This window comes from Paramisgurnus dabryanus, chromosome 5 (genome assembly GCF_030506205.2).
Source record: "Paramisgurnus dabryanus chromosome 5, PD_genome_1.1, whole genome shotgun sequence".
NCBI lineage: Eukaryota > Metazoa > Chordata > Actinopteri > Cypriniformes > Cobitidae > Paramisgurnus > Paramisgurnus dabryanus.
In genome coordinates this window covers 23797650-23809432 of record NC_133341.1, presented here as the reverse complement: position 1 = coordinate 23809432, position 11783 = coordinate 23797650, and the positions used below count along the sequence as shown (strand labels likewise).

Here is an 11783-nt window from a genome sequence, read left to right as displayed (position 1 = left end):
GAGTGCGACCCAAACATAAACATTTATTCTCTATTTAGCTCTCTTTCTCGGTTATTATTTCTCATTAAGAGTCTCTGAATCAGACCGCTGCTCAAACCAAAATAAATAAGCTTTTTAAATACGACTCTTTTTGGTCTTGCCCGTGTACATATACTAAAAAGGTTTCAATTAGAATCAGATAGCCTTTATCTTCTGTTGGAGTATGTTAGTAGTTGAACATGGCCACCCAATGAACCACACCTTAAGTATTTTTTTTTTTAAATGTGTGTGGACCTGAAGGAAATTAACTTTATGCATCTATTAGAATGACTTGGAGACAGATGGGTTAAAAAGAAAGACAAATGGCTAGTTGTGAGGAAAGGTCTAACATATCATTTGTTTGCAGCTGTCACTTGGTTTAATATTCATTTATATATTTAAACTACCGGTTAAAAGTTTTGGAACACTCACTCATTCATCCAAACTATGGCATAACACAAATGTTACCGTGGGAATTATGTTGGCAAAAGTAATTTTAAGCATTTTACCATACACCTTCAGATTTTTAAGATCATAGTTAACATTTCAGTCAAGTGTTTCAAAGCATTTGACAATTTTTTTTGTTAATGCTTCAAATATAATATATAAAACAGAATAGACAGAAATAAAAACCTCTACAGGAATGAAAACACATAGAATAAAATAAAATAAGAGAACAGAAAGAATAAATAAATACGATAAGAAAATAAATAAATAAAAAATTTAAACAAGTTGACATAGGAAAACATTATGCATCAGTTGAATTACAGAAAAACGCATCATAATATTTCAAAAATCTTTCATTTTTCTTGTTTTTAACAAATTTAAGAGATTTTAGAAATGTTTCAATTTCAATTAGGATATGTGGAAAGTTAGGGGTGATTCACATATTGCGTCTTTTGCGTGCTCACATTTGTTATTTCAAATGTAGGCGCGCCATATGCGCGCTCATAATGGAAGCGACAAGGTAGCGATGCGCATGCGGTGCGACACACTCGTTTTTTCAGGCGCGTCCGCACCCCATCGAGTGAAAAATAGTTTTTACTTTTCAGAATGCCGCAAGCTCACTATATCCCTATTCCGCTAGCGTTTTCCACACGTTTTTAGGCATGACATGTGAATGGCCCCTTATACTCCGTTTACACCAGGCGCGGTAGAGGCGGCAAAAACGTGCTATTCGCGCATAGTTGGACACTTGAACATTTGAGTTCACTTACTTAATTTGCGCGTGAAAGGTGCGCGTGAAATTCTTGTCATTTGAGAAATTCACACGGAAATTCGCGTCATGGGAGGGGCTTCTGGAACTCCGCTGAGACTCCGCCACTCGGCTCGCTTCCTGTAATCACGTCACTACTACAGCAAGGTCCTGATTGGTTAATGCGGCACGGAAATTCGCCGAAGTTCAGATTTTTAAACTCGCGCGTATCCCGCTGCAACGCTCAATTCGCGCGGAATGTGGCATCCGCGTCAAGCCTTCCGCACCATTCGCGCCGCGCTTACCGTGTGTACCACGCAGCAGGATGCCTAATCACGTCTTTGCATTGACTTAACATGTAAATCACCCGCACTTGCCACCTCTACCACAGCTGGTGTAAACGCAGCATTATGTGTGTGTGGCGATTTATCGTTACACTCCTACTTTTTAACATACACTACGCATGCCGCAAATTTCTGTATCAGAATAGTATGTGCATAGTATTTTTACCGTGTGTACATTATATACACACAGGTCGCGCATGCACGTACAGAAGTAATGTGTAGGCCAAGAGAGGTACTGAAATTTGTTGAAGTGGACACGCCTGTGTACGAATTAAGTATACTTGGGCCTTAAGATCTCAATTCCTATGCGCAGACGCGAGAACATCCATCCCTATCCGGATCCTGATCCTCAACATCAGATCAACAGCGGCGCTTGCTCTCCTGAACCGTGATCAGCCCTGGAGTCTGGTGTGTGACATATTCATCAGCTGACAGGAGGGTGGAGGTGGGATGGTTCAACTACACTGGGACCTGCCAGGGCTGTCATGACACACTGAATAGCTTCTCCCACACACATACACACGCAGGCAGCTGGTTGTCTGTCCTCTGAGGAGGCAGATATAATAACAGAGAGAGAGAATTCAGATCAAAACAGCAAACAGAAACTGGATTTGTGAGTAAAAGCGAGTGGGAGAGATGGGGATTGTGGGAAGAAGAGAAAGTGGGTGCATCATTACCCCCCTTTTCTGTTCTCTATCCTCGCTCCGTGAAGGCATGTTGACGTGTCATGAATTCGGTTCCTGCTGCGTGAGGGCTCAGTGTGTGTGAAGTCAAACAGCAAGAGCAGGCCATTAGTGTCACACACACCTACAAAAACACACAGCCATCATATAAGAGGGATTATGAGTGTGAAAAGGGCAAGCAGGCCCACTCGGAGAACAGGAAGGCATCCCGATCTGAAGGGTCTTGTGTCTATGTGTGTGTGTGTGTGTGTGTGTGTCGCCCCCTTCCTCCCTTTCAAGTCTGACAGTGATTAATGATCCTCAGCTGTCAAGTACATTACATGACCTGTTCCTTTCACCGACACACATTTGCTCTATAGCTGACACACCACAACTCCATGGGGTTGGGCTGAGTGGATCCAAACAGAGAGACTGTGGCATGAAGAAAAGAGAGAGACTCAATGGAGGGTGGTGGAAACAAGATATGGCTCCCTCTGGATAGTGTGCAGAGCACTAAAACGGACAAAACCACTAATAAGGGGGCAAGAGAACAAATATTTTCACATATGCATCAATGTGTGCGAGTGTTTTTGTTTGTGGGATGTCTTCTCAAGCCTCTGTCAGTTTGAGGAAACCAAGACGCCTGATTTCAGGCGTTACTCGTTCTTCCTCTTTTCTCCCTGGATGATGGATGGAGGAGAATGAAAAGTTTCCTCTCCTGGATCGTGCAGTCGTCAACGAGCAGGCATCTGCTTTCCATCTCCGACCATCAGGCGCAGAAACTTTTCCAAGCCCTGACATCGTCTGTTGCCATAGACTAGAAACCAAAGGAACCTGATCATAGATCAGGTCCGTCAGGCAACGACAATTTCAATCTGCTTTTTCGGGTTCAGGAAGGAGGCGTTGCAGTGAGAACAAGCCGGCCGAGCTGACAAAAGGAGCAAACGGCTGACGAGGCATTGCGGTTTGCGAATCTTATCCAAGAAGAACCGAGCGTTCTTTAAACGAAATAACTTTGCTTTTAAGCACCACAGTCAGCCAAGTCTTTGATTTATTCGATGCACTTTTTCCTCAGATGACAAAGAAGCCGGTTTGTCTTCGGAGGGCTAGAACTATCATAAACCTTTCAGAAGTGTGCTAGCATCACAAAAACTCCTTTAAGCGCTCTGCTCTCCAGAGTAGAATACAAAAGAGAGATTCTCTGTGGAACAAAAAGCGAAAAAAGGGAAGAAGTACGAAGGATAGAGAGCTCCAAACTGCAGAGTAATTACCCATGAGGCTCCTCCCAGCTCTCTGTGCAGGGCTGTCACAGAATTATGGCAAGAGTGGAAAGTATGTGAATTTAAACAAACGATTTTAATCGTGGCAGCGCAAGCCTTTCTGACAGATTTGATTTATTACCAACAACGGATTAATGCAGGGGAGGTGAGGAGGTCAGCCGCTACAGAGAAGAGAAAGAGAGAGAGAGAGAGAGCAAAGAAAGATAGAAAGATTTATTTTTTTAGGCCACACAACACAACCGTCACAAATGTGTAAACACGTTTGTCTGTTGTTTATCGTTCTGTGCCTTTCAGCTGTTCCCACCTCTTCATCTTTCACATTGTCTGAGACGTAGATAATCTCAGAGATGACACTAAGTAGTGTTATTAAAGGGACGGTTTACCTAAAAATGATACATTAAAGGAGATGAATTTGAAAGTTCACATTCTTTTATATAGTCTTTGAGTGAGATAAGTGAGAACATTTTTGGCATTTCTGTCCATGATGGAAGTTATGAGCAAGAGACCCAAACTTTAATTTCCCCTGGATTCCTTCTAATTAATGAAGATTATGTCATATTTCATATTAAAAAGTTGGATACGCAGCAGTTTACTGCAGCTTTTGTGGGTTATACTATGTGTGTGTGTAAGCCAAGAAACATGAATACATGGCAGATTAACATACTGTAGATGTTAAGATAATTGTGACCCAGTCTGTGAAAACCCAGCTTGGTGATTTACTGTTTTGTACATAAAATCATACTACATAATAAAAGACCATGCTGTGCAAATATAACCTTGATATCTTTAAAGGAAAACACCAATGTTTTTCAATATTTTACTATGTTCTTACCTCAACTTAATTGAATTAATACACACCTATCTTTTTTCAATGCATGCACTTAATCTTTTGTACAGCGCGTCGTGACTGTGTTAGCATTTAGCCTAGCACCATTCATTCCTTAGGATCCAAACAGGGATGAATTTAGAAGCCACCGAACACTTCCATGTTTTCCCTATTTAAAGACTCTTACATGAGTAGTTACATGAGTAAGTGTGGTGGCATAAAATAAAACGTGGAGATTTTTTAAGCGGATAAAAATGAGAAATATATTGTAGGGCGGAAGAGCACTTAGTTTGCAGCATTTCGACCTCGGGTGCTATTGACGGATGTTTGAGCGAGAGGGGGAGTAGTCAGGACTGATGATGTTACTGCACACCGAGGGAAAACATGGAAGTGTTTGGTGGCTTCTAAATTCATCCCTTTTTGTTTTCCTTTTAAAAAGTAAGGCTGTTGAAATCAATGTAAAATCAATGATTTAAATCAAACTTTGATGCTCTTAATCTCCTAATAAGATTATGAGATTTTCGTCTGGACTTTACAGACAGGGTTACATTTTAATGTAATTATCACAAGAAGTAAAATGGCAAGATGTAAGAAAAGGAAATTACGTATAGCATTTATTTGGATAGCGGTCTATAAACTGTAGGATCCAAAATTAGTTAAAAATGTAAACAAATGTGTCAGGGATGGGAAGACAGAACCCAAGTGCAGACAGCTCTCAACCAAAAGACTTTTATTATATAACAAAAACTCCCTCGAGGGGGTAAACAAGACAAGAATTAAATAAAAGACAGGGCAAAAACAAGACAAGGACTCCTGATGGTGTCACACATGACACACAATGATCCAGCACAAGACAGCCGACAGAATGGCATTAAATAGGGAAGAACTAAACTAGGGAACAATAACAAACAGGTGAAAGGGAATTAACTAATCAAGACTTAACAAGGAAACAGGAGGGTAAGGTTAAGACTGCAGACAGGAGAGCACATGCTACACATAACACTTCACGTGACTCTCCACACAAAACAAGAGGTGTGTTCGAGATCATCCGGCGCTGCGCAGACCAATCGGCGAGAGCCGTCAAAGCCGGACACTTGCTGCTTGCCGTAGTGACGTGTGCGCAGTGTTTCCTTGTTTTTAATCGCAAATGAAGTGAATTAGATGCTGAATTTGATAAAAACAAACCTTTTAATAAAAAGTTGCAACCAGAAACATTTTATATCGATTATTTTAATTGCTGCTTATACTGTTTACCCGAAAATAACGGGAAACAAGTCTATATTATTAAAATATCAATAGAGTTTGGAATTTTCATTTTTCTTTTATTACACGACACAATATAACATATAACAACATATAACATATAAGCATATTAAAGTGTTTTTTCCTGTTTTAAAACATGAATTTATAATGTTTATTAGTGGAACTAAAGGTTGGATTAAACTTGAAACGCACGTGATCATTGTCATCAGTGAGGCAGCCAATCACGTAAAGCTGTTACATCATCACAACTCCGTGCAGCCGTTCTGGAGAAGCTGCACCGGCTGAGCTAGCCGGCTACTCTCGAATCGGTCTCGCGGTACTTAAAAACCATATGACACAGTCACATGCCTGCAGCGCCAGCTGAAGTCGGACAAAATTACTAACCGGAATGCACTGCTTTAAGTCAGCCGCCGATCGGTCTGGGCAGCGCCGCATGAAGTCGAACACACCTAAGACAACAGTGAGGGCTGCCATGACCCTGTCACATGAAACACATAAAAGACATACATGGCTGACAGGACCATGACAAAATGTTGCCTGAATAGTGAACAATTTCTTGTATATTTATATAATGCCTAATATAGATTTTTTTGGGCAATAGTAGTCTATGATACTTTATATTGTTGAAATGTACGAATTGGGACATACATAAGGAAAAAAGTGTGTTGGGGAGTAGGTTACAACTACAAGTAGCGACACTAATAACTTAACAACATCTCTCTGTAGCTTGATGCTAGTTTAGTTACTTTTAAAACAGTGTAGCTGTTACAGTAGTTAAATACTTTATCCAACAAGTAAAAGTGAAAGTTGGATCTACTTTAAAAATTACTTGACGGATTAGTCCTCTTTTTCTTAAAATAAAATCCAGATAATTTACTCACCACCATGTCATTCAAAATGTTAATGTCTTTCTTTGTTCAGTCGAGAAGAAATTATGTTTCTTGAGGAAAACATTTCAGGATTTTTCTCATTTTAATGGACCCCAACACTTAACAGTTTTAATGCAGTTTAAAATTGCAGTTTCAAAGGACAATCAGAAAAGATTGCAAGAAAAAAAATGAACTTTTAAACCACAACTTTTCTTCTTCCTCCGGCTGTGTGACGCTCCAGTGGGACCTCACGTAATTGCGTAATGACTTCTAAAGGTCATGTGTTACATATATGAAACGTACATTTGCAGGCCATTTTAAACAATAAACTGACACAAAAGCACTATTCGGACGGGATTCGTTTTCCAAACAACGTTTGAGTTTCAACGTGTCCCCCAGGACGTCTGTGATTTTATGTACCCATTCGGACGGGATTAAAATGATGCAGGCTATTCCAGAGATGGGAGTGTCTGTTTCTTCATTTGGGCGTTGCAGAAGAGCACGTGCTCTGGATACGCGTGTTTGTAATGTTTAATATTTTGCTTTAAATGTAAAATTATGACAGAACATGTAATTTATTAATTTCATTTTAACAAATCAAAATAAAACATACAAATCCTACTAAAGTAACGTTAGCCTACGTGTTTTATATAACTGTATGCTTATAATAAACCCAAAGAAATTAAGAAATAATGATTAATAACAATTTATTCTCTTTATTAATTAACATTAACATTCCGGAGTTGAACAACTTTGAACAGAGTTTCTTATAACGTTAATGATATTACAGTGGCCAGTCTTTACAGTGTTTGATATTCAGCTCGTCTTGATTTAATTATTTTATTTTGCAGAATGCGAAAAAACATCCATATCTGAATGAATGGGACTCAGGAAATACAATATACGCGCATTAGTAAGACCTGATGGCAGATCACGTTGGCCAAAACACGAAATTAACCGCGTTTTCAAAAGATATTGCGGGCAAACACAGACATTTGCATCCGGACGGGATTACATTTCTCAGAGGATCTCTGAGTTCGGCGAAAAACAGTAGGTAAATTGCTCTGGAATTCTTACGGAGGTCGTCAGAGAAAAACACAGACATTGCCGATTCGGACAGGATTAAAAACACAGAGGACCTCTGAGAAGCACGATTTTCTCAGAGGTCCCCCTGTAAAACTAATCCCGTCCGAAAAGGGCTAAAGACAGTAATTAGTATAATTCCACATACAACAACGTTGGAACGGTCCTATTTCTCCACACTTGTAAACACTGGGGTGTATATTTCACTTATAACCCATTTGTGACCTCTTGACGTGATGACGTATTACGTGAGGTCGCGCTGGCGCGTCACACAACCGGAGGAAGATGAGAAGTTGTGGTTTAAAAGTGCATATTTTTTATTTTTCTTGCTATAAGCTAGATAAGACCATTATGCCTCATTTGGGATCGTTTAGAGTGCTTTGAAACTTTGCAATTTTATTATAACTGTTAAGTGTTGGGGTCCATTAAAGTCCATTATTACACGGCTCTCTGGAATGCTTGATTCTGATTGGTCAGTTGAGACATTTGCAGGTTCGTTCTTTTCGAATAATAACCGCTCCAAAATAATAACGCATAGCCGGACTACTTTTACGAGTAAGATCGCTCCGCGCCAATAAAGATTACTGTTTGTTTGGCGCCATCTTGTGACAAACACTGGACAACCACGACAAGACACAGAGAGCTTACTGAGACTGAACTTGACAAAATATAGAGCATGACAGCTACGAAGCCAACACACAAAAAAATACAGAATGGGCATTAAAACTTCTCAAAGACTGGCTAAAAGAGAAAAAATGGAGACAAGTATGAAGCAGAGGATCTTAATAAGGTATTACGATCATTTTATGCATCTGTGCAAAGTGTCGCGGAAGGATAAAAATGTTAATTTAAAACAAATATGCCAATAAAATGTTTCAAATTCATATTCATGTCCAGTTTTTTTTCTTATGTGACAAGTAGCCGTGTAATAAGCGGGATAATGTAGAGTCAGCCGGTAGTTATCGGGAAATAAGCCCCTTCAGTGTGATACAAGACCCTCCGCTTCGCGTCGGGTCCTGATCACACTGTCGGGGCTTATTTCCCGATAACTACCGGCTGCCTCTACACTGTAAAAAATTTCCCTGTAAAATAACAGTAAAGAGCTGGCAGCAGAGACGCCAGCAGTATACTGTTATTTTTACGGTATTTATACGTAAAATGACTTTACGGTAGTAGTCTGTAAACCAGAAAAACTGTATTGTTCTGTATTTATATAATTTACAGTAAAGAGCTGGCAGCAGAGATGCCAGCAGTATACCGTTATTTTTACAGTATTCATATGTAAAATTAATTTACGGTAGTAGTCTGTAAACCAGAAATACAGAATACTTCTGTAGTCACACTGTTAAATGATTTCACAGCTAATACAGTAAAAAATAAATGCATTTTTCTGTGATTTATTTAGAAACTAAAATAATATTGTTTAGGTTTAAAGTAACAACCTAAACAATATTATTTTAATTTCCAAATAATCACAGAAATATGCAGCATTTTTTAAATAACATAAATTTAGTCTCTAAAAATTCTTCATTGATATTTAAAATATCAGTCTCCCATGAACTTGCCCAATGAATTCCCAGGGCTAAAGACAACTGCTTAAGATATGCATTATTGTGAATATTATGCAAAATAAGCAACAAAAACTTCCAAATCAAACACCTTTATTTCAAAGAGAAATGTAAATGTCAACATGAATACAAAATAGGAAAGAAAATAAATCCTGTTGGACAATGCTGAAAAAGCTTTCTAGTAGTAAACAGAAACAGTAGTTTCTTGCTTTAGACTATGGCAATAAACGTACGTTCTTAAATTGCTCGTCAGAGACTGCCCATGATCCTTACCAAATGTGAAGGGCATAACCTATAGTTTACTTTTTGAAAACATACCTAAGGCCATTTTGAAACTATTATAGTACAGTAGAACATTTTGTCAGGATGTATCAATAATAAGCATAAAAAACATTTAGGATGAAACCGTATAGGCACATGTGCCACTGCAAGCTAGACTTGCAGGTTACCTCTTAAAATTGTCCTGTGAGGTAGGTTTGTGTTTTTATATCTTAGTTCTTGTGGATCCAGAAGAGACGATCATCACTTTAGTAGCCGCTGTTCCTCTCTGCAGCATTATTCCAGTGCTGTCACTGTCAAAGAACAAAAAACAATCATACTCATAAATAAACTAAACAATCACGAATGTAAAGTATAAACTCCAAGCGAATGCTTATAAAGTTAAAAATACCAGTATAATTGTGGCAATGCCAGACTCTCAAAAAAAATAAGAGAAAGATTATATACTCACCGATCTATATAAAGTTCCATTAAAAAGTCAAGGAGATTCTTCAGTAGCATGGCCACGTGTGTATTTAACTGCAGAAGACGACTTCTGGACGATCACACCTTTCTTCTTAGAGACAATCTTGTCTGATGATTTTGGCATTTGTTCCTCTCTCTTGATTTATATCAATGAAGTGCCTAAATCAAAAGCAATTAATTGTTTTTTTGTCTTTCGTCATTGCACAAATTGAGTGGATTTAAAGGAATAGTCTACCCTTTTGCCATATTAAACTATGTTATTACCTCAACCTAGACAAATTAATACATACCTATTTTTTTTCAATGCGTGCACTGTACAACATGTTGTGAATGTGTTAGCATTTAGCCTAGCCCCATTCATTCCTATGGTACCAAACAGGGAAGCCACTAAACACTTCCGGGTTTTCCTTATTTAAAGACTGTTACATGAGGAGTTATACCAGTAAGTATGGTGCCACAAAATAAAACTTTTTTTTGGTACCATAGGAATGAATGGGGCTAGGCTAAATGCTAACACATTCACAACACGCATTGAAAAAAGATAGGTATGTATTAATTCGTCTAGGTTGAGGTAATAACATAGTTTAATATGGCAAAAGGGTAGACTATTCCTTTAATGACATCAAATGGAATTATAATAAAGTCTATACCCTGTGTGTAGGTGTGTAGGTGTGTAGGTAGGTGTTGAAATGTACAGTACTAATTCCATTTTATGCATAAAATACAAACACACTAATTTAATTGTATATATCTATATAATGATGGCAGGGATTGAAGGGGTTTACCTCTGAATGAATTCCAGAGGGCAGGCTGTCTCATCTTGATACTGAAGGCTGAAAATGTAGTAGGTTGCAAACATAGCAGCAAGTCCAATTGCAAATGTTGGTGTGATGCCCTCAGAGCCCTTAAAGGTGATCATCCAACCCTTAATTGTGACTTGCCTTGTTGCACTTGAAACTTAACAACATGGAAATACTTGTTACCTTGTGTAAACATTTGTAAACTCAAGATGAATGGATAAAATATACAATGTGTCTATCAATGATTCTAAATTAAATGTATATTACCAGGTATCAGGCGAGGACTTGCAGGAAGACTGAGAGTTGTCTCAACGTCAGCTGCAGTGGCAGATACCTGAAGGGAACAAATACATTATCCTTACCATAATAAGATTTTTAAGAAGAAAATTTATAAAAAGGACAATAATTAGTAAACACTAGGTGGAATGTAACCAAGACGTGAACGAGGTACCTACAATCAAACTTCTAAATAGATTTGACATTCAAAATTTAAAGGGTAACAATTTATTTTTTTAACTCCATGTTGTCACACGTAGCTTACATGCAGCTTCCTTTGAGCCAAAAAAAAAAATATTTACACCTCTCTTTTTACATATGTACTGTAGTAGTACTCCCACAAATTAGTACACACATTGCATTCAGAAAGAGTCCAGAAAGACAATATTTTCACACCAATTTGGCGTTTAAAAAGAAAAATGCAAAGCCTTAACTATTCAACTTTAACCAAACTACAATTAGCTTTATTTTCTTGTTAACTGTTTGTAAAACACTTTTCATTAAAAGTCGACACAAACAAAATAAAACTCACCAAAACCATCTTGGATAGTCGACGTTTAAATAATCCTATGGTTTGGTTAAAGTAAATGTTTTAATAAGTGTTGTTTCTCAAATTCAGAAGTAGAATACGGCTAACTTTACCAAAATTAATCAAAATACCACTCAAAAGTAATATTGTTTTGGCTATTCAAATCTAAGCCTCACTGTTCAATGACATGTTTAAATCCCTAGCAAGAGAAGCTTCTATCAGTTGATATCAAGCATTTTTGGCAATATGAATAAGATTTGAATTACCGTTTCATTTGTAGATGCAAGACCCGATGAATTTGATGAAGAACACTTGAGAATGTGCAG

The 11783-nt window shown here is 38.1% G+C and overlaps 1 long non-coding RNA gene across 1 annotated transcript; it reads right to left on the bottom strand.

Moving 5' to 3' along the window:
• Positions 1-9844: 9844 nt before the first annotated feature.
• Positions 9845-11205, bottom strand: LOC135732113 (uncharacterized). Its single transcript, XR_010526696.2, has 3 exons — positions 10920-11205; positions 10638-10809; positions 9845-10011 (listed from the first exon to the last, which is right to left on the bottom strand). It is a non-coding gene; the product is annotated as an uncharacterized lncRNA (long non-coding RNA).
• Positions 11206-11783: the final 578 nt, after the last annotated feature.